At 43.6% G+C, this 22,609-nt stretch overlaps 1 protein-coding gene across 2 annotated transcripts in view; it reads left to right on the forward strand.

The window, feature by feature from the left end:
- Nucleotides 1-22,609, forward strand: part of LOC147125242 (gap junction alpha-3 protein-like) — a 36,414-nt gene that overhangs the window by 2,430 nt on the left and 11,375 nt on the right. The window contains exon 1 of one of the 2 annotated variants that reach the window (XM_085999833.1): nt 1,486-2,562. The exons of the other annotated variant lie outside the window; for it this stretch is intronic. The gene's annotated coding sequence lies outside the window, so the exon portion shown is untranslated. Of the gene's footprint in view, nt 1-1,485; nt 2,563-22,609 lie in introns of those variants that run through there. 2 annotated transcript variants of the gene reach the window in all.

Below are 22,609 nucleotides of genomic sequence, written 5' to 3' on the forward strand. Positions count from 1 at the left end.
ATGAAATAACAACAGAAAATGCTGGAAAAACTCAGCAGGCCAGGCAACATCCGTGGAGAGAAATTAGAGTCGACATTTCGGGTGAACCCTTTTTCAAAACTGGAAAGGAAATGAAATAGATTGAAGGCAGGGCTGCGATAGAACAAAAGAAGTAAAGAGACATTAAGAGGTATTCAAAACCAGACGAGATGGTAATAGGACAGTGGAGACAAAAGACGGCTCAGATTAGGTGTGAAGTGTACTGGCAGGATGAGAGACAGCTGCCATGTGGGAGAGAGAAAAAAAAGGAAAGGGGGGGGGAAACCCAAAGCAAAGGGGTGGAAAAAAAATATAAGTAAAAATGTAATAGGGGCCGAGGTTATGATCTGAAGTTGTTGAACTCGATATTGAGTCCGGAAGGCTGCAAAGTGCCTAATCAGAAGATGAGGTGCTGTACCTCGAGTTTACGTTGAGCTTCCGTGGAACAATGCAAGAGGCCAAGGACGGTGAGGTCTGAGTGGGAATGGGGCGGTGAATTAAAATGACAGGCGACCGGAAGCTCAGGGTCACCCTTACGGGCTGAACAGAGGTGTTCCGCAAAGCGGTCACCCAATCTGCATTTGGTCTCCCCAATGTAGAAGAGACCGCATCGTGAGCAGCGAATACAGTATACTAGATTGCAAGAAGTACAAGTAAATCACTATTTCACCTGGAAGGGGTGTTTGGGGCCCTGGACAGTGAGAAGGGGGGAGGTATGGGGGCAGGTGTTACATCTCCTGCGCTTGCACAGGAAGGTGCCAGGCGAAGGGGAAGGGCTGTTGGGGGTGATAGAGGAGTGGACTAGGGTGTCTCGGAGGGAGCGGTCCTTACGGAATGCTGAAAGGGGAGGGGAGGGGCAGATGCGTTTGGTGGTGGGATCACTTTGGAGGTAGCGGAAATGGCGGAGGATAATCCGTTGAATATGGAGGCTGGTGGGGTGAAAGGTGAGGACAAGGGGAACCCTATCGTGGTTCTGGGAGGGAGGGGCAGGGGTGAGGGCAGAAGTGCGGGAGATAGAACGGACACGGTCGAGGGCTGTGTCAACCACGGTAGAGGGGAATCCTCAGTTGAGGAAAAAGGAAGACATGTCGGAAGCACTGGTGTGGAAGGTGGCATCGTCGGAACAGATACAGCGGAGATGGAGAAACTGGGAGAATGGAATAGAGTCCTTACAGGAGGCGGGGTGGGAGGAAGTGTAGTCCAGGTAGCTGTGGGAGTCAGTGGGCTTGTAGTGAATATTGGTCGATAACCTATCCCCAGAGATGGAGATGGAGAAGTCGAGGAAGGGAAGGGAAGTACACTTCACACCTAATCTGAACCGTCTTTTGTCTCCACTGTCCTATTACCATCTCATCTGGTTTTGAATACCTCTTAATGTCTCTTTACTTCTTTTGTTCTATCGCAGCCCTGCCTTCGATTTATTTCATTTCCTTTCCAGTTTTGAAAAAGTGTTCACCCGAAACGTCGACTCTAATTTCTCTCCACGGATGTTGCCTGGCCTGCTGAGTTTTTCCAGCATTTTCTGTTGTTATTTCGGATTTCCAGCATCTGCAGTATTTTGCTATCCTACAATGGAATGAAACCTGCCTTCCCGTTCCACCAAAGCTGCACTCACCCTCCAGTTGGAATCCATGACACGCCATATCCTATGGGATATGAAGTGGGAAGCAGTACTATGTCTTTTGGAAATGGTATTAAACCGAGGCTCTATCTGTAAAAGGTCCCATTGTAATTTTTCCAATGAAGATCAGGGAGTTCTCCCAGTTTCCTCACCAACAATTGATTTTCAACCACCAAAGATGTGCGGGTTAGGTTGATTGGCTATGATAAATTGACCCTTAGTGTTAGGGGGGATTAAATACGTGGGGTTACGGGGATAGGGTGGGATATGTGTCGGTGCAGGCTCGATGGGCCGAAAATGGCCTCTATCTGCACTGTGGGGTTTCTGTGATTTCTGTGAAAAAAAAACAAATTGAAGGTGCAGCCTTAATTCAGATCCTAATGAGCTCATGGCACAAAAGAGTCAATAACTTTGTGTGAACTCTCCCCAAATTGGCAATCTTATGAGGAGAGTTCACAAGAATGACTCGTGGGAAAAGGAAACATCACAGTGGGGGAAGGAAGCTCTCCTAAGTTAATGAGTCACTGTACATTGTTGAGTATAGAGAGAAGTTGATTCTGTATGTAGGTCCCGCTCTCTTCCGGTATTTTTTCCCACAGCTCGCTCCCTCCTGGTATTTAATTTTTTTGAACAAACTCACTACGTCACGGAACCGGTAACGCGCGTGCGCAGTCCGCTTCCGGTTCGTTGGCAGCAGTCGCGTCCTTTTTTTATTGTATAAATATAATGACTGGGAAGGCGTTGCATGAAGAATGATAGATCATTGGGAGTGAGTTTTTATAAAGAATAACACATATCTGGGAGTGAATTTCACAGAACTCGAGGAATGAGTTACACAGAGTATGATCTAATCTCAGGAGAAGATTATATCGAGAAAGAACGGGATCTGGGAGTGTTGCAAAGGAAATGACAGATCCCTGGAAGTGAGTTACACATCATTTATCATCATCACGCCCGGGAATACAATTTTAATTTACGTTGTTAAGGTTCTTTTAATGTTTTAAGTTAAGTTACAGTTTTATTATTTTAAGAGTACACATCATTTATAAAAGATAGTTAATGAAATGAGTGATTTGTTACTGATTTGTAGAGCTTTCCAGTGTATCAGTGAGTGCTGTGTGACTGCTGAATTTCAATAGTCTGTGTGTGTCTCTGTTACAAGAGTGGTTAACTTTCTGTTTCTGGAGGAGAGGTTTGAGAAAAGAAAAAAAAAATTGCATTTATATAGCGCCTTTCACGATCACCGGGCCTCTCAAAACGCTTTACAGCAAATGAAGTTTTTTTTTTGAAGTGGAGTCACTGTTGCAACGTGGGAAATGCGGCAGCCAATTTGCGCACAGCAAGGTCCCACAAACAGCAATGTGATAATGACCAGATAATCTGTTTTTGTTATGTTGGTTGAGGGATAAATATTGGCCAGGACACCAGGGATAACTCCACTGCTCCTCTTTGAAACAGTGCCCTGGGATCTTTTACATCCACCTGAGAGAGCAGACAATAGTCTGTGTGTATCTCTAGAGACCTCACTGTTACAAGAGCAGTTCACTTTTTGTTTCTGGAGGAGAGGTTTGAGGACATTTTCTGACATCAAGATCAACAACTTGCATTTTTATAGCACCTTTAACATAGGAAAACGTTACAAGGAGCTTCTCAGAGGCATAATAAAAAAATGGAACTGAGTCCAAGAAGGAAATACTAAAAAAGGTGACTAAAAGCTTGGTCAAACAGTGGGTTTTAAGGGGGTTCTTAAAGGCGGAGAGGGAAGTGGAGAGGCGAAAGGGTTTAGGAAGGAACTCCAGAGCATGGGGCCTAGGTTGCTGAAGGCATGGCTGTGGATGATGTGACGGGAGGGGAGGTGTACAAGAAGCCAGAGTCAGAGGAAGAGAGAGTTGGGGCTGATTGTAGGAGGTTACAGAGATAGGGTGGGCCAAGGCCATGAAGGGATTTAAACACAAGAATGAGAATTTTACATTTCAGGTGCTGGAGGACAGGGAGACAAGTTAGGCCAGCAAGGGCAGTGGTGATGGATGAGCAGGACATGGTCTGGGACTGGATACAGGCAGCAGAGTTTTGGATGAGCTGAAGTTTACAGAAGGAGGATGGGGGGCCGGCCAGGAGCGCATTGAAACGGTCGAGTCTGAAGCTGGCACAAAGCATGGCTGAGGGTTTCAGCGTGGTGGACGGAGGTAGGTGTGGAGGCAGGCAATGTTGCAGAGCTGAAAGTAGGCAGTCTTTGGGATGGAGAGGATGTAAGGTTGGAAGCTCAGGTCAGGGTCAAACTAAACGCAGAGATTGCAACGAAAAGGTTCAGCCTGAGCCAGTGGCCAGGGATTGGGATGGAATTGGCAGCGAGAGTACGGTGTTTGTGATGGTGTCTGAAAACAATGACCTCGGTCTTCCCAATCTTTAACTGGAGAAAGCTGTAACTTATCCAAAACTGAATTTTGGATGAGCAGGCTGACAATATAGAGGCAGTGGAGAGGTAGAGCTGAGTTGTCAGTAGCATAAAGAAAGACTTGCATTTATATAGCGCCTTTCACGACCACCGGACGTCTCAAAGTGCTTTACAGTCAATGAAGTACTTTTGAAGTGGAGTCACTGTTGTAATGTGGGAAGCGCGGCAGCTAATTTGTAAGGTCCCACAAATAGCAATGTGATAATGACCAGATAATCTGTTTTTTGTTATGTTGGTTGAGGGATAAATATTGGCCAGGACACCGGGGATAACTCCTCTACTCTTCTTCGAAATAGTGCCCTGGGATCTTTTACGTCCACCTGAGAGAACAGACGGGGCCTTGGTTTAACGTCTCACCTGAAAGACGGCACCTCCAACAGTGCAACACTCCCTCAGCACTGCACTGGAGTGTCAGCCTAGTTTTATGTGCTCAAGTCCCTGGAGTGGGACTTTGAACCCATGACCTTCTGACTCCGAGGCGAGGGTGCTACCAACTGAGCCACGTACATGTGGAACCTGACCCCATGTCTGCGGATGATGTCGCCAAGTGGCAACTTGTAGATGAGGGGGCCAAGGATAGATTCTTGGAGGTATCTGTGTGGGAGGAGGAAGAGAAGCCATTGCTGGAAATGCTCTGGCTATGATTGGATAAGTGAGAGTTTAACCAAGCAAGGGCAGTCCTACTGAGCTGAACAATGGAGGAGAGTCATTGGAGGATGATGGTGTGGTTGACCTATTAAAGGCTGCAGAGCGGTTGAGGATGGGATAGTGCACCACGGTCACAGTCATGGAGAATGTTGATTGTGTCTTTGGTTAGGGCCATTTTGGTGCTGTGGCGGGGCAGAAACCTGATTGGAGAGATTCAAACAGGGAATTGTGAGAGAGATGGCACAGATTTCTGAGGGGACAATGCATCCAAGGACTTTGGAGTGGTTAGGGTGGTTGAAGATGGGTCAGTAGTTTGCAAGGACAGAGGGATTGAGGGTGGGAATTTTGAGCAGGGGCTATATATATCTGACTGAAAGTTGAAAAAGAAGTGTGCTGTTAATAATATTCACAAACACATAGTGATGACAGGTATATCCATTCTGCCTCAACATATATAATGAAACTCTCTTATAGTGAACAAGGAAAAAGTGAACATCTAGTTGTGATGAAAAAATCCAGTGTCGCAGTTCACTTATATACTCAATGGAGTTACACTCCTGTTAAACTGTCCTTTGATCAGTACTCAGTATTGTTTAATCTCTAAGCAGCAGGATAATGCAACTCACTGATCAATGTACACTGGTGCAGCCAATGATAAAATGCTTAATTTTTGTCTGTTCATTGACTCAGGTCGTTAATTAGATCTTTTAAAAGTGATTATTCCGGTTTGGTTATAGGGGGAAGATCACTTTTTGTAAAGGAGTTGGCATTAATGAACTGGAGACTCCCGCTAAACAGGTGGAGGACGAGAGGGTTCATCTGGAATATTGTCACTGGTTAATAGGAACTGCAGGAAGGGTAGTTATAAAGAAGTAAAGATGAGTTTTTGCAATAGGGAGAAATGGTAAGAGGACGATATATTCAATAATATTTTTTAAAGGTGCCATGGGTCACATTATCAGCATCTGCAAGATCCAAGCTTTCCTATGAGACTATACCCAACTCATTAGACATTAATAGCTGTGAGACAATGCTCACCTGTTTCAAAAATTGTGCCTCCAGTGCAGTGTTGAGGGAGTGCTGCACTGTCAGAGGTGCCATCTTTCTGATGAGACATTAAACTGAGGCCAGACCTGCTCTCTCAGGTGGACATAAAAGATCCCATGGCACTATTTCGAAGAAGAGCAGGGGAGTTATCCCCAGTGTCCTGGCCAATATTTATCCCTCAATCAACATCACTAAAACAGATTATCTGGTCACATTGCTGTTTGTGGGAGTTTGCTGCCGCGTTTCCCACATTTCAACAGTGACTACACTTCAAAAAGTATTTCATTGGCTGTAAAGCGCTTTGGGACATCCGGTGGTTGTGAAAGGCGCTATATAAATGCAAGTTTTTCTTTAGTCTTTCTCATTACAAACCAATAATGTTCTAATTTTTAAATTTAATTTTTCCACATTTTAAAAATATTATTTAATATATATTTCTCTTCTTAATATTTCTTCATATTGGAATAAAATCATCTGCACTCCCTTTCATTTCCTATTCCTGTGACTCCTATTAAACAGTGACAGTATTCCAGATGAACTCCTTGTCCTCCACCTGTTTGGCTGGCGTCTCCAGTACATCAGTGCCAACTCAGCATCTCTTCCAACTCTGCAGCACATATTGTTTAAGATTTATTTTTAAAACTTTTTATTATTTTATGAAATAGATCACATTGACAACAACCTCCTCCTACAGGATTGATTTCTGATCTTTGCTGATCACCGTTTGGCTAATGCCAAGCCACTGCAATTGCCTTTCGTGCTCTGGGTTAGGAAAGGGAAAAATCAACTGGTGACATCTGCTATAAAGAGCACTGAATTGACATTAAGGTCAGACGCCAACCCCACATTCTAAGAGATGGAGAGTCAGGACTCAATGTCTAGTCTCATGTGAAGGAAGGCCACTTAGACAAGATACCCAAGAACTTCAGGTGCCCATGGCACTGTGCCCAGCATGAGTCACTGCCCTCAAAAGAAGAAGGGAAACATTTGGAAAAAAAAGGCTTGACTATGTTTTGCATTTTTAGGATAGCAATACCATTATCTGAGAATGGTACACTCTTGCCCTCTACTGATCAGGGTAGGTAGCATTGGATATTTTTGAGTTTTGCTAGTTGTTTAATGAGAAGCACATATAGGAAAAATTTACTTGGTACTAACTGTCATCCAGCCAATCTTTCCCGGCATGGTAGATCTTTAGTAAAAGTTCCCAAAAACACAACAAAAGATCCTGCAAATATAGCAGTGCACATATCAATTTTCTTTCCTTGATTGCAAGCAAAAATGAGTAGATATCAATATTGTGTGTTGACATTGACATGCCGTGGTTGATGCCTAAATGACACATTGCTAACTCGAATCAAGCTGGAAAAGGAAACACTGGCCAGGCTGCTATACGCAACCCCTACTGGAAGCACAGGAGTGTGGATTCCAGGTGAGGGTGGGCTCATGTTCGGCTTTGATGTTGTCTACAGTTGGATAGCCTGCCAACCCTCACTGTCAAGGCCCAAACATGAATAACAGCTGCTTTGCAAGAGACGGGAGGGTGACTGCTTCTGAAGGAACAGTGATGGAATCAACGGATTCAGGAGAGGAGGTGAGAAATTGGAGGAGAAAATGAAAAGCAACTGAAGGACTGAAGACAAGATGTTGATTGACCTTACTGCGGGATCAGTGCTGGGGTGATAACCACACTGATGGATTAAAGACAGCAAGATAAATGGAGCAGATATGGTGGGATAAACTAGCTGCTGTTATTCACAGGTTGGAGAGTTTCTTTGTAGTCTAGCCACATCAGTGATGTACAGTAACTCAACTCCAAACTACTCACTGATTTTCCAGTCCTAGTATGATTACCCAAGTCAATGCTTCCTTTATTCCCCCTCCATTTATCTCCCATTCTCTCTGGAAGGCCTAGACTCATGCTGGGATACAGTTCCGCAGATATTGACTGCTGTCTAGCACCTTGCCCAGGAGGCCATTATTCATTTGTGAGTCTAAACAGTGCTATTCACTTTTGGGTTGGCATTACAGCTGAGCCTGATGCTATCCCAGTTGAGGTCCACACTTATCCATGTTACAGCAGGAGTCACCAGATACTGATCAGCAGAAGGAACCCTGGTTGATTTGTTTTCCTTCCTTAGTCAAAGGATGCTGAGGCCAACTATAGTGGCTCTGCCGCTCTCCCAGTTGAGATCAGCTAACTTAGAACAAACCAAGAATCATAGCTTCAATTCTACACAGACAGTTCACTTACTGACCGAGCCATTAGGGGAGCAGCAGCCAGTTTTTAGAGGGTCAGTGTCACCACTGTAATGTTTCTTGCAATACACTTTCTCATATTTAAACAGAGGAGGCTGCAATTTTGTGTTTTGTGTCAGGCTGACATTACCTGTGGCATTTGCCTCTGAGATTTGTTGCCTTTTTTTTTCTTCTCAGCCTTAATAAGAAAATAGCTCAATTGGGAAAAACAGGTGGGCTGCAATAGGTCACGCATCTGCTACAATGCGCATTTGGCAGTACATCCAACACTGCAGCATGGCTGCATGCTTTTTCAAAGCAGGATTGCTCCGTGGCTTATCCAGGATATGAATTTGATTGAAAACTTCCTCATTAAGTAAAGTCACCTTTAATTGTTACAAAACAAATTCACGTTAATCTATATTCTAAAAAGGAGAAGATTCAGTTGATTTCCCTGTCATTTAATGGATGTTCGGTGTAGTAAATGACATACTTAGGATTTTTTTTTTTAAAAAGAAGGCTCCATTGTCTAGGTGTTGATATAGTTACGCATTCCCAAGGACATAAACTAAAAACTTCCCTTCCTGACTATTGTCCTAAAGAAAGGCTGTAAACAGCACAAGCTGCTGTGAAGGAAGTCAATGCAGCACCACAAGGAGACTGTTTCCCACTATCCCATTGCCAGAAAACTATGAAAAGAATTGAATGACTTACAAAGGATATGTGTGAAGGAAGCTCCGTTATTGTGCACCTACCATCTCCCAACCCCTACCCACTTCCCTATCTCACATTCAATCTGCAGTATTGTTCAGTTGTCATTCCTGGTGCTAGCTATTATTTGTGCTTAACTTTTATTTTGTTTAGTGTTAGTTCCAATTTGGATGTCCCCTTCTATTTCCTATTCAGCTATTATTGTGCAATGCCTCCTCCAGCCAGGAGAAAGTATAACCTGGCTTTCAGCAGTAGTGCTGTTCTGCATATCAGCCAGTAGGAGGTGCACTTTTTTGGTGTAAAGCAATATTACTATTCTAACATCAATGAAAAACAATATAATTTAATAAAACACTTTACCTCTTGTCCCATATTTGATTTCATCTGGCAAGGCCCTGAGTTCCTCTGTGCTCATATTTATATGCATTTTCAAAAGGAATGCCATAAAGATTCCAGTCGATTTATACTTGTGGCCCACCGGTGCAAGAAATGCTTTCTCATTTATTAACATTATTACATTGTGTCATTGACAAGTGACCACATAAGATTATAAGAAGATATGAATGAGAAGATACAATTGTGTCTATGAAGCTCATCCTGCTGTTTCGGTCAATGGATACCTACCCAGAACCACTTTTATCTCACCCCCGTCTTAATGCTAAACTCTTCTTCCTCTACTGCATGATAAATCAGGAATCAGTTCATTTCTCTTTGAAATGCTTCAACCAAATCTGCATTCATTCCAGCTCAATTGCTTTGGTCTGCCAGCTGTCTGACACATGCTGAAACCTATCACCATGTGTACAAATCTCCAAATTACCAAGAAATTTACACAGGTAGAGTTTCTGTTTGCCTGATTTGGAATGCATGCTCCCTCGATAGGGACATATCCCACCTTCTAACTCCAGTTTCACCAGCCGGAGATGCAGAGTTTCAGCAACAGCTGCTTGACTCTTTGCAACCCAATCCTGATAGACACTGAACTCTCGAGGTTTGAGGGCATGTTCTCGTACAAAGTCTCCAGGTAATGCCTTACAGCGACTGTCATCCCAAGTTTCAGAGTTACCTCATACAATGGACATCTGCCTTCAGCAGAAAGAACCTAGGTAGAGCAGCTTGTGACATGCCAACCAACTTGATGTCTTGATGTTCTACATTTCCAAATTCAATGCCACATAACAGGCTTACTCATCACCAACTGCTTAATCCAGGCCCTCATGTGCGGGGCTTTGGTAAAATTATGTGCCCACTATGATGCTGCCTCCCCTCCAGGCTACTCGGTGACAGCCTCCCTCCCTCCCAATTTACCCTCTCCCCTTTTTGCCACAAAGCCATTTCACAACTTGGTGCTAGTTTTATTTCATATGGAACAAAGGTAGACCTTCCGTCACAAGTCCAGGAGCTCTGAAGCATGAATGAGAAGTATTTGGATGTCAGAAGCTTAATCTGCATTGCAACTTTGCTGCCATTGAAGAAAGGTGAGAAAGATCCAAGGTGAGCTTTAATCCTTCTCAGCATGGTGCCAAAGAACAGTGTCCAGGCTAATGTTGGCATCCATCATTCTTGATTCAAACCAGCACTCCAGCTCAACCTTTTCCACATAGACAAGAACAAAATAATTATAGAAATGTTTGCTTTGCCAGGAGCTGAGTTTGCCAAAAATAAAAAATCCAATGTGACCCTTTTAGTTAATTGTCTGCATAAATTCAAGGATACAGACAATTGTGCTTCAAGTTTTATGTTTTATTTCAAAGCACATCTTCGTCGCCTTGAACCCTTTTCCTCCAATCTACCCCAAATGAGATTCTGTTACTTTTTGTTTTACTTTTAATAAATGTTTACCTAATAGTGATCATAACATGATCGAGTTCAAAGTAGTGTTTGAAAAGGAGAAATGCAAAACAGCTACTAAGGGGGCGATTTTGCCAGCCCTGGGGAGAAACATAGAAACATAGAAGATAGGAGCAGGAGTCGGCCATTCGGCCCTTTGAGCCTGCTCCGCCATTCAATGAGATCATGGCTGATCATCAAAATTCAGTACCCTGTCCCTGCTCTCTCCCCATATCCCTTGATCCCTTTAGCCTCAAGAAATATATCCAACTCTTTCTTGAATATATTTAATGAATTGGCCTCTACTGCCTTCTGTGGCAGAGAATTCCACAGGTTCACCACTCTCTGGGTGAAGAGATTCCTCCTTATTTCAGTCCTAAATGGCTTACCCCTTATCCTTAGACTATGACCCCTGGTTCTGGACTCCCCGGCCATCAGAAACATCCTTTCTGCATCTAGTCTGTCCAGACCTGACAGAATTTTATAGGTTTCGATGAGATCCCTTCTCAATCTTCTAAACTCCAGTGAGTATAAGCCCAATCGACACAATCTCTCCTCGTACATCATTCCTGCCATCCCAGGTATCAGCTTGGTGAATCTTCGCTGCACTCCCTCCATGGCAAGAACGTCCTTCCTCAGGTAAGGTGACCAAAACTGCACACAATACTCAAGGTGCGGTCTCACCAAGGCCCTGTACAACTACAGCAAGACATCCTTGTTCTTGTACTCGAACCCTCTTGCTACGAAGGCCAACATACCATTTGCCTTCTTAACCGCCTGCTGCACCTGCATGCTTACCTTCAGCGACTGGTGCACAATAACACCCAGGTCTCTTTGCACTTCCCCTTCTCCCAATCTATTGCCATTCAAATAATAATCTGCCTTCCTGTTTTTGCCACCAAAGTGGATAACCTCACATTTATCCACATTATAGTGCATTTGCCATGTTTCTGCCCAATCACCCAACCTGTCCAAATCGTACTGGAGTTTCATGACATCCTCCTCACAGCTTACCCTCCCACCCAGCTTTGTGTCGTCTGCAAATTTGGAGATATTACATCCAATTCCCTCGTCCAGATCATTAATATATATTGTGAACAGCTGGGGTCCTAGGACCGATCCTTGCGGTACCCCACTAGTCACTGCCTGCCACTCGGAAAATGACCCGTTTATTCCAACTCTTTGCTTTCTGTCCGCCAACCAGTTCTCTATCCAAGTCAATACCTTGCCCCCAATCCCATGTGCCTTAATTTTGCACACTAATCTCTTATGTGGGACCTTATCGAAAGCCTTCTGAAAGTCCAAATACACCACATCCACTGGTTCTCCCTTATCTATTTTACCAGTTACATCCTCAAAAAATTCCAGTAGATTAGTCAAGCATGATTTACCTTTTGTAAATCCATGTTGACTTTGTCCGATCCTGTCACTGCTTTCCAAGTGCTCTGTTATTACGGGTTTGGAGGCGGAACTGCCGGGAAAATGGCAGAATCTGGGGGCGGGTACCCATCCCGCCCCCAACCCGCCTCCGTGCCATCTTCCCAGGAGGTGGATACCCGACCTGCGCTGGGAGCCGCCTCCTCGAGGCGGGAAGGGGATTAGTGCCAATTAGCTGTCTGTTAACAGGTAGTTTACCAGGCAGTTTTTTGGATAATCCCTATTTTGCCACCTAAAGTGTGGGTTTCCCGATGGCTCTGAACCTCGCCAGGGTCAGCGAGGTGAGCCGTGGGTCTGCGGGGGTCGGAGGGGCTGAGATGTCCGGTGTGCAGGTGAGTGATGGGTGCATGTGTGCAGAGGTAAGTGTGTGAAGTGAGTCTTAAGTGATTTAAAAGCTTCACTTACCTTTGCTTCTTCCTCCAGGCTTCAACCCTTCAGGCCTCGGGAGTCCCTCATCTCACCGACAGAGAAAGCAGAATGGCCGCTGCATTCTCAAATGCATCAGCCTTCTGCTTTCTGCTCAGGAGAGATCTCTAAGTAAGCTTGTGTCCCAGGTCTCAACTTAGAAGACAGATTGTCAGTGTTTGACAGCTTCACAGAGCTCTCAAACGATGACAATTCATCTGTCAAAAGCTCTTGACAGATGAAACATCACTCGCTGATGTCACCAGTAACCGGCTTTCCCTTAATTGGCCTGCTAAGCCCGCTGACCAGGCTTAACAAGATCAATCAAGGGAAAATAGCGTGGGTTGGACAGGCATCGATGGAGGCGGGACTAAAACCCGACAAGCAGCAGTCCCGCCCCGAACGCACCCCCATTGGCAAAATCTCCCCCTAAGATTCTAGATTTAGGTAAGGCTGACTACAAAGCAATGAGACACAGACAGTCCACAGTAAAGTGGGCAAATCTGTTAACAGGTGAAATGACAGAAGATCAGTGGGAGGTGTTCAAAAAAGAATTTAAGGTGATACAGACCCACTTTATACCCCTAAGGGGCAAGAGCCCTGCTTGCCAAAAAAAACCAGCCATGGATGACTAAAGAGATAAGAGACAACATAAAACTAAAAGAAAAAGCACACAAAAATGCAAAAAATAGCACCGATTCTGGCGAATGGGAAAGATACAAAGAACAGCAAAGGGTCACAAAACAGATGGTAAGAGCTACAAAAAGGGAGTATGAAAAGAAACTTGCAAGGGATATCAAAATCAACACCATTTTTTTACAATTTTATTAGAAAAAAGGATGGTCAGGAGCAATGTTGGCCCCTTAAAAACTGAAAGCAGTGACAATAAGGAAATGGTGGCCATGTTTAATAATTACTTTGTGTCAGTATTTACAGCAGGGGAACAGGTCAGCATGCCGGAAATCCCAAGGAAACTATTGAATCAGGGACAGGGACTCACCAAAATTTACGTAAGCAAAATAAAAGTAATGAAGAAAATAATGGCACTAAAGAGTGACAAATCCCCAGGACCAGATGGTTTCCATCCCAGGGTTTTAAAAGGAAGTAGGTGAACACATTGCAGATGCCCTAACTATAACCTTCCAAAGTTCTCTCGATTCAGGAACCGTTCCTTTAGATTGGAAAATTGCAGACGTCACTCCGCTATTTATGAATGGTGAGAGCGAATCCAGCGAATTATAGACCAGTTAGCCTAACATCTGTTGTCGGGAAATTACTAGAGTCTATAATTAAGGATAGGGTGACTGAACACCTTGAACATTTTCAGTTGATCAGAGAGAGCCAGCATGGATTTGTAAAGGTTAGGTCATACCTGATGGAATTTTTTGAAGAGATGACTAAAATAATGGACAACAACAACAACTTGTATTTATTTAGCACCTTTAATGTAGTAAAACATCCCAAGGCGCTTCACAGGCGTATTATAAGACAAAAAATTTGACGCCGAGCCATATAAGGAGAAATTAGGGCAGATGACCAAAAGCTTGGTCAAAGAGGTAGGTTTTAAGGAGCGTCTTAAAGGAGGAAAGAGAGGTAGAGAGGCGGAGAGGTTTAGGCAGGGCATTCCAGAGCTTAGGGTCGAGGCAACAGAAGGCACAGCCACCAATGGTTGAGCGATTATAATCAGGGATGCTCAAGAGGGCAGAATTAGAGGAGCGCAGATATATCGGGGGGTTGTTGGGGCTGGAAGAGGTTACAGAGATAGGGAAGAGGCAAGGCCATGGAGGGATTTGAAAACAAGGATGAGAATTTTGAAATCAAGGCATTGCTTAATCAAAGTATGGATGAGGGTTTCAGCAGTGGATGAGCTGAGGCAAGAGTGGAGACAGGCGGTGTTATGGAGGTGGAAATAGGCGGTCTTAGTTATGCCGCGGATATGTGGTCAGAAGCTCACTTCAGGGTCAAATATGACACCAAGGTTGCGAACAGTGTGGTTCAGCCTCAGACAAGTGTTAGGGAGAGAGATGGGCAGTGGAATGTCTATGGATGTTACTTATATGGACTTCCAGAAGACTTTTCATAAAGTCCCTCACAAGTGACTGTTAACTAAAGTTGAATCCCATGGAATTGAAGGCAAATTATTGACCTGTTTAGGAAATTGGCTGAGCGGCAGGAGACAGAGAGTAGGGATAATGGGCAGGTACTCAAATTGGCAGGGTGTGACTAGTGGTGTCCCGCAAGGATTTGTGTTGGGGTTCAATTATTCACTGTATTTATTAACGACTTAGATGATGTGATAGAAAGCACATATCCAAATTTGCCAGTGACACAAAGATAAGCAGGAAAGTGGAGTTGAGGTAGAAGATCAGCCATGATCTTATTGAATGGTGGAGCAGGCTCAAGGGGCCAAATGGCCTACTCCTGCTCCTATTTCTTATGTTCTTATGTTCTAAGTCATGCTTCAGCTATACAAAGCCCTGGTCAGACCACACCTGGAGTACTGTGAGCAGTTCTAGGCACCACACCTTAGGAAGGATATATTGGCCTTGGAGGGAGTACAGCGTAGGTTTATCAGAATGATGCCTGGACTCCAAGGGTTAAATTACGAGGAGAGATTACACAAATTAGGGTTGTATTCCCTGGAATTTAGAAGGTTAAGGGGTGATTTGATCGAAGTTTTCAAGATATTAAGGGGAACAGATAGGGTAGATAGAGAGAAATTATTTCTGCTGGTTGGTGAGTCTAGGACTAGGGGGCATAGTCTAAAAATTAGAGCCAGTCCTTTCAGGAGTGAAATTAGGAAACACTTCTACACAACAAAGGGTGGTAGACATTTGGAACTCTCTTCCGCAAAAGGCAATTGACGCTAGATCAATTGTTAATTTTAAATTGGAGATTGATAGATTTTTGTTAACCAAAGGTATTAAAGGATATGGGGCAAAAGCAGGTATATGGAGTTAGGTTGCAGATCAGCCATGATCTCATTGAATGGCGGAGCAGGCTCAAGGGGTTAAATGGCCTACTCCTGTTCCTCTGTTCCTATGTATTTACTTTTACATAAATTATCTAAGTTTGAAATTGTACACCTGTTTTGCACTGGGATATTGTGTTCCTCTGGCTGGATCATAAGAAGTGTCATTGCTCTCCTGCTCTTTATCCAAGTGAGATGAAAAGTGGGGTAATTTCTATAGCATACCTCACCAACTCGCTGCAGACTGACAGTCAGATGGGTATCTTCACCAAACTGAGATGTTTTGACTCTGCAGCTCCATCAACCGAGACAAGACCTGTTGTTGTTTCTTAAGAAATCTTCAGCCCCTTCAATTGCTGAAGGGAATTCCTCTCTATTCTTGCTGAAGAGGGAACTCAACTAAAACACAAGAACCAGGAATGGGATGGGAGTTGATGATCATGATCTTGTAAAAAGAATCAAGAGCAGCCAGGTCATCTACCTTACAGATATTTCTGAAAAGGGTTTGTGGTGGTGTAGTGCATTGATATGCAGATGCCCAGAACTAGAGAACTGTAGGGAATAAGTATGCATTCACTAATGGTAAGTTTGTGATCTTAACTGGGCATTCAGGAAAATTGCCAAATTGGGTGGATTTGGACAATTCTTTTTGTGCTTGATCAGAAGACAACTAGGAATCATGACTAGCCAAGAAACCTTGAGGAAAATGTAACTGAACAAAGTTACTATTTCAACACGTGGTCTTTTATTTATGCCTTCTGCCTTGTGTTTATCTGGCTGGTTCATAAGGGATTCCATTGCCCTCCTCCTCATTATAAAAGTGAGATGAAAGAGGATCTAATTCAGAGAGCACGCCTTACCCTCTACCACTTACCATTCAACAACCTCTCTACAAAAATGTAAAATTATCAGTGAGTTCCCCAAAGGAAATTCTAATCCGGTAATTTCTTCAACTACTAAGAAGACATAAGGAGGTTGAAAAAATGTTAGACAAATCCAGCTTTGTACTAATAGCCTAGCAATTACTACTGCCAAAATTAGTCGATGAATGCATTCGTACATCCTTCTGTCTATGATTTTAGCATAAGTGCGAAACCATTTAAAATAAAGGGGTTAACACCTGCATTAAATAATGGACAAAGGAGTCACGTGAAGACACTAAGCATTCATCCACTAATACCGGCATAGAAACATCTGATCTAATAAATCTTATAGTTAATAGTGAAACAATATTAACACCAGAGGTCAGATCAGAATTGCTGGAAGTGGATAGAGTTAATCAGTCCCTTTTCAATGTCATGTGCTCTTTCTAACACAGAAGATGACAAGAAGGGAAATGTTAACGGAAGAGATGTTGAGTGCTATAAAAGGAGATGAATGCTGCGCTTGTGATGGTTAAATGGTAGAGAGGTCTGACTGCTGGAAGCGGAACATTGTGACTGAGTCACGATGGCCCTTGTGATTCCGAGCCTCATAATCTGCTCTTTGTTGCAAATAGATCACTTTCATGCAAACAGTTTAGTTAGTAATTGATTTATTGCCTTCTGTGCATATGGGTCTAAATGTTCTGTTACACTTATTTAAAGAGTAGTATTTCAATTACTGTGCCTCCTGTGCATTTAGTACCGTAACAATTTTAGGCAGATGATAGTGATTGTCTAAGTGTTTTTTAGGCCTATGGCTACTTAACCCTTTAGCATCCATGTCCAAATGATGGTTTACAGAAATACAGAAAGTGTATTCCAGTGCTTAAAAGAAAATTGCTTTTTAGAGAAATAACGGATTATCCTCAATGGCATACTAAATAATTGCATGGGCAAGTTTGGTAATAAGTCGTAGAGACCAAGTTCAGTCCCCAGTCTGTGCTGATCTCAGTTGGGGCATCAGTAAGTGCAACAAAGTTGAATTCACTTTGCCTGTTCTAGCTAGAAGAAAAATCAGCAGGGTTTCCTACACCTGACCATTTTTCAGTTACCTCTGATGGAAAGTATAAGTGTAATTGTTATTGAGGACAGGTTCAGCTTTGGCTGTGATGTCCTCCACAGCCTCCCAACACTCATTATTTATGTTCATAAATGTAGTCTAGCCACTCGGCATGGTATCCAAGAGGTGCTGACACCCATGCAAGTGTCTACCATTAAGGAAAAGTACAAGAAACCAGTGCAAAAAGTGACAAGTCTATTTATATTTGATTAGGAACACACAACACTGTGGGATAAATCACTTAAAAATAGACCATCACTGCCATATAAATAGCATTAAAATGCCACAATGACACATGTCTTTTCTGGCTCATCTCTTTTCCCACAACCTGAATAAAAATTACCAAATTTAGTTTCATGAAGACAATGCCCCTTTAAATATAATTCTAAAAATTAGCATAACTACTGTAAACAAATCAAAATTCTTTGAAAATATATAGTGGTGACCTAGTAATAGTCAAAGTGTCTGCATAACGGGCCCCTTTTTCTTATTATGTGGCATCTTAGATCCAACCAGTCACAGTTTTTTTTACATTCATTCCTGGGATGTGGGCGTCGCTGGCAAGGCCAGCATTTATTGCCCATCCCTAGTTGCCCTTGAGAAGGTGGTGGTGAGCCGCCTTCTTGAACCGCTGCAGTCCATGTGGTGAAGGTACTCCCACAGTGCTGTTAGGGAGGGAGTTCCAGGATTTTGACCCAGCGACAATAAAGGATCGGTGATATATTTCCAAGTCAGGATGGCGTGTGACTTGGAGGGGAACTTGGAGGTGGTGGTGTTCCCATGCGCCTGCTGCCCTTGTCCTTCTAGGTGGTACAGGTCGCGGGTTTGGGAGGTGCTACCGAAGAAACCTTGGCGAGTTGCTGCAGTGCATCTTGTAGATGGTACACACTGCAGACACGGTACGCCGGTGCTGGAGGGAGTGAATGTTTAAGGTGGTGGATGGGGTGCCAATCAAGCGGGCTGTTTTGTCTTGGATGGTGTCAAGCTTCTTGAGTGTTGTTGGAGCTGCACTCATCCAGGCAAGTAGAGTGTGTTTCATCACACTCCTTACTTGTACCTTGTAGATGGTGGAAAGACTTTGGGGAGTCAGGAGGTGAGACACTCGCCGCAGAATACCCAGCCTTTGACCTGCTCTTGAAGCCACAGTATTTATGTGGCTGGTCCAGTTAAGTTTCTGGTCAATGGTGACCCCCAGGATGTTGATGGTGGGGGATTCAGTGATGGTAATGTCATTGAATGTCAAGGGGCAGTGGTCAGACTCTCATTTGTTGGAGATAGTCATTGCCTGGCACTTGTGTGGCGCGATTGTTACTTGCCACTTATCAGCCCAAGCCTGAATGTCATCCAAGTCTTGCTGCATTCGGGCATGGACTGCTTTATTACCGGAGGAGTTGCAAATAGAACTGAACACTGTGCAGTCATCACCGAACATCCCCATTTTTGACCTTATGATGAAGGGAAGATCATTGATGAAGCAGCTGAAGCTGGTTGGGCCTTGGACATTGCTCTGAGGAACTCCTGCAGCGATATCCTGGGGCTGAGATGATTGACCTCAAATAACCAGAACCACCTTCCTTTGTACTAGGTATTACTCCAGCCAGTGGAGAGTTTTCTCCCTGATTCCCATTGACTTCAATTTTACTAGAGCTCCTTGATGCCACACTTGGTCAAATGCTGCCTTGATGTCAAGGGCAGTCACTCTCACTTCACCTCTGGAATTCAACTCTTTTGCCCATGTTTGGACCAAGGCTGTAATGATGTCTGGAGCCGAGTGGTCCTGGTGGAACCCAAATTGAGTATTGGTAAGCAAGTTATTGGTGAGTCAATGCCGCTTGATAGCATTGTTGACGACACCGTCCATCACTTTGCTGATGATTGAGAGTAGACTGATGGGGCGGTAATTGGCTGGATTGGATTTGTCCTGCTTACTGGTCGGGTAGATGCCAGTGTTGTAGCTGTACTGGAAGAGCTTGGCTAGAGGTGCGGCTAGTTCTGGAGCACAAGTCTTCAGCACGACAGCCAGGAAGTTGTCGGGGCCCATAGCCTTTGCTGTATCCCGTGCGGTCAGCCATTTCTTGATATCACGTGGAGTGAATTGAATTGGCTGAAGACTGGCTTCTGTGATGGTGGGGACCTCAGGAGGAGGCCGATATGGCTCATCCACTCAGCACCTCTGGCTGAAGATGGTTGCAAATGCTTCAGCCTTGTCTTTTGCACTCGTGTGCTGGGCTTCGCCATCATTGAAGATGGGAATATTCCTGGAGCCTCCTCCTCCCGTTAGTTGTTTAATTGTCCACCACCATTCACGACTGGATGTGACAGGACTGCAGAGCTTTGATCTGATCCGTTGATTGTGGGATCGCTTAGCCCTGTCTATAGCATGCTGCTTCCGCTTTTTAGCATGCATGTAGCCCTGTATTGCAGCTTCCCTGGGTTGGCACCTCATTTTTAGGTACACCTGGTGCTGCTCCTGGCATGCTCTTCTGCACTCCTCATTGAACCAGGGTAGGTCCCTTGGCTTGATGGTAATGGTAGAGTGAGGGACATGCCGGGCCCTGAGTTTACAGATTGTGGTGGAATACAATTCTGCTGCTGCTGATGGCCCACAGCGCCTCATGGATGCCCAGTTTTGAGCTGCTAGATCTGTTCTGAATCTGTCCCATTTAGCACGGTGGTAGTGCCACACAACACGATGGAGGGTGTCCTCAGTGCGTAGACGAGGTTTTGTCTCCACAAGGACTGTGCAGTGGTCGCTGCTACCACTGCTGTCATGGACAGATGCATCTGCGACAGGTAGATTGGTGAGGACGAGGTCAGTAGGTTTTTCCCTCGTATTGGTTCTCTCACCACCTGCCGCATTTGTGAATGGCATTCAACAGAGTGAGCAAAGAATTTCACATTTACATTAAACTACCTCATTCGGCAAGTACTTTCATCTGTACTTTCAGGAACTTTTTTGAGGTTTTTATGATGTCTGGTTGATAAAACCTGTTTCTCAAAGGCAATAAAATGTAATTGTCTTATACAAGTTCATGTATTTCTAACTCTGTTTTTGAGTTTTTTTTCCAAAACCACAACCAGTAGCACTGGTACAGTTCTTGAATCATGCAGTAATATTGCACCTTTGCTCTTTACTTTCCTGCTTCAATATATCAGGCACTCCTCTTAACAACTTACATTTATATAATGTGTATTTTAGTAAAAATGCATGTTCTACAATATTCATGACTACAGTTCCAAGGGTCTTTAAGATTGTCATGTAGTTATGATTTTTCAGTTAGACTCAATCCCATTTTTCACTACTTTGTGAGCTGGGCTCCAGATGTTCTGTTTATCTTTAAATTTAATTGTACTTTTTTTCTTTCCTTTAGCTTTATCCATTTATAAGTCATCTGCTCATTAAAATGAGATGGTAATACTCCCTTCCCAGTGTTGTTGGGCTGTTCTGTTTTCATGTATCTGACCAAAGAGGAGCTTTTGAATTTTTATCCTTTCACTTGTCACTGACTAAATAAGCCCATTTATTTTAAATATTTTATTTATTTCTATATTCTGCCCATAAATTAGCCAACCCTATTCACAGCATCTGTGCTTGTTCTGGAGGATAAGGTAGTCAAGCCCAAATACACTTCTCACTTGAAGAGAAGGGAAGAAGGGTATGGTTCATAGACATCTCCCCCAGGGAGGATAGTCCTAGCTGCAAATATTTCTTTGTCCAATTTATAGACTTGCTTGGTCACGATGGCAAGGCAGTAAACATTTTTTGCTTGGGGAGTCAGGTAGATCCAGATTGTAGATATATCTGTGGAAACCAAAAGCAGCATTCCTTAATCAACCATCAAAAAGTTTGCCTGACTGATATGGAACCTTTCTCATTCCTCCAGATAACACAGAAGACAGTCTGAAGCTCATTCTCTAATACAAATCTGAGCTTGATTCCAAACTGAGATTAGGATTTAAATTCAGCCCTTTTGCAGTAGCAGAAAGATGACTGTACAGGGTGGACGTGCATATTTTCTCCCTTCCCATTCTCTCCTTGCTGGGTTAGCATTCTATGGGCTGCTAGTTGCCCTCCAAGTGGCCATTATTCATAAATGCACCTTGGCAGGCTCTTTGACTGTAACAAGAGGAATGGGATCATAGCCAAATTCAATCCTGTTCTCACTGCTACACTCCCAGAAGGAGTCATTGGATAGCAATCAGGAGCAGAATACTAGATGATGTCCCCATCTTTCATTCAGAGATACTGAGATCAATTGTAATTACCTTACTGTCATTTGGCTGAGATTTGTTAACTCACCACAGATGGGAATGGAAATTAGGACCTTCCTGGTCCCTATGCTCAGCTACACACTGGATAAATTTGCTGAGCTATCTAAGAGGCCATGTATACTCTTATTTTAATTACATTTGGAAGGGCAAAAATTCTATTATTTTATGATGCTTGTTTTGGTTTCCCTGTCTTGAGTCTCCTTGTGTCACATATTTGAGGGCAGATGGGTGATCTGCCCTGGGTATCTGCTAGTGTTGTTCAGAAATCAATTACCAGGAGGTGTACAAGAGCAACCCAGTGGAATGACTCCCTGTAATGTAACTTCTCTTCTGCGTGAGAAGAGCCTGTGCTCACCAATACATCTTCATGACAGCACACTTGGGATCAAAAGCTCAGTGTGTGAAGAATTCTGTTGTGAACTTGTGTCCATGTTCTATGGCAGTTTAAAGTGATTCGAAAACATTACTCCGCCATGCCTCTTGCAATAATGCTGATCCTAGCTCTGAAGATCAATGTTTTTGAGGTTCTCTTGCACCGAGTCCCAGGTTGGCAGGTTTCAGCAGTATCTGTTTCGCATAGAACTGCTTTCTTCAGTAATTACCAGTGAATTATAATCACATCACAAAAGCAAAATAAAGACCCCTCATGTCTAAGAATAATAATTCAAAGTACCACTAATACGGATGTGTTTTTTCTTCATGTCAGCTTTAATATGCCAACCAAAAATATGAAAATAACCAAACATTGGCATGAAAGGTCATAAATGATTGTTTTTAGCCTACTTTACCTGATTGCTGTGTCTCTGTTCTGAATCATTTAAGATGGCTTTCTCTGATTGTCACTGAAATGAATTTTGCTGTCATCTGGTTTGGCTAAGGTCTGTTATCTCTCCACACCAGAGGCTGTATCTTGCTGCTGCCCCACGTTTGTCTCCACCAGTTTCTGTGACTGCAGCTCCATGTAAACACATGA

The sequence above is a fragment of the Somniosus microcephalus genome, chromosome 1, assembly GCF_052327205.1.
Source record: "Somniosus microcephalus isolate GS21.2 chromosome 1, FLI_Smic_1.0, whole genome shotgun sequence".
NCBI lineage: Eukaryota > Metazoa > Chordata > Chondrichthyes > Squaliformes > Somniosidae > Somniosus > Somniosus microcephalus.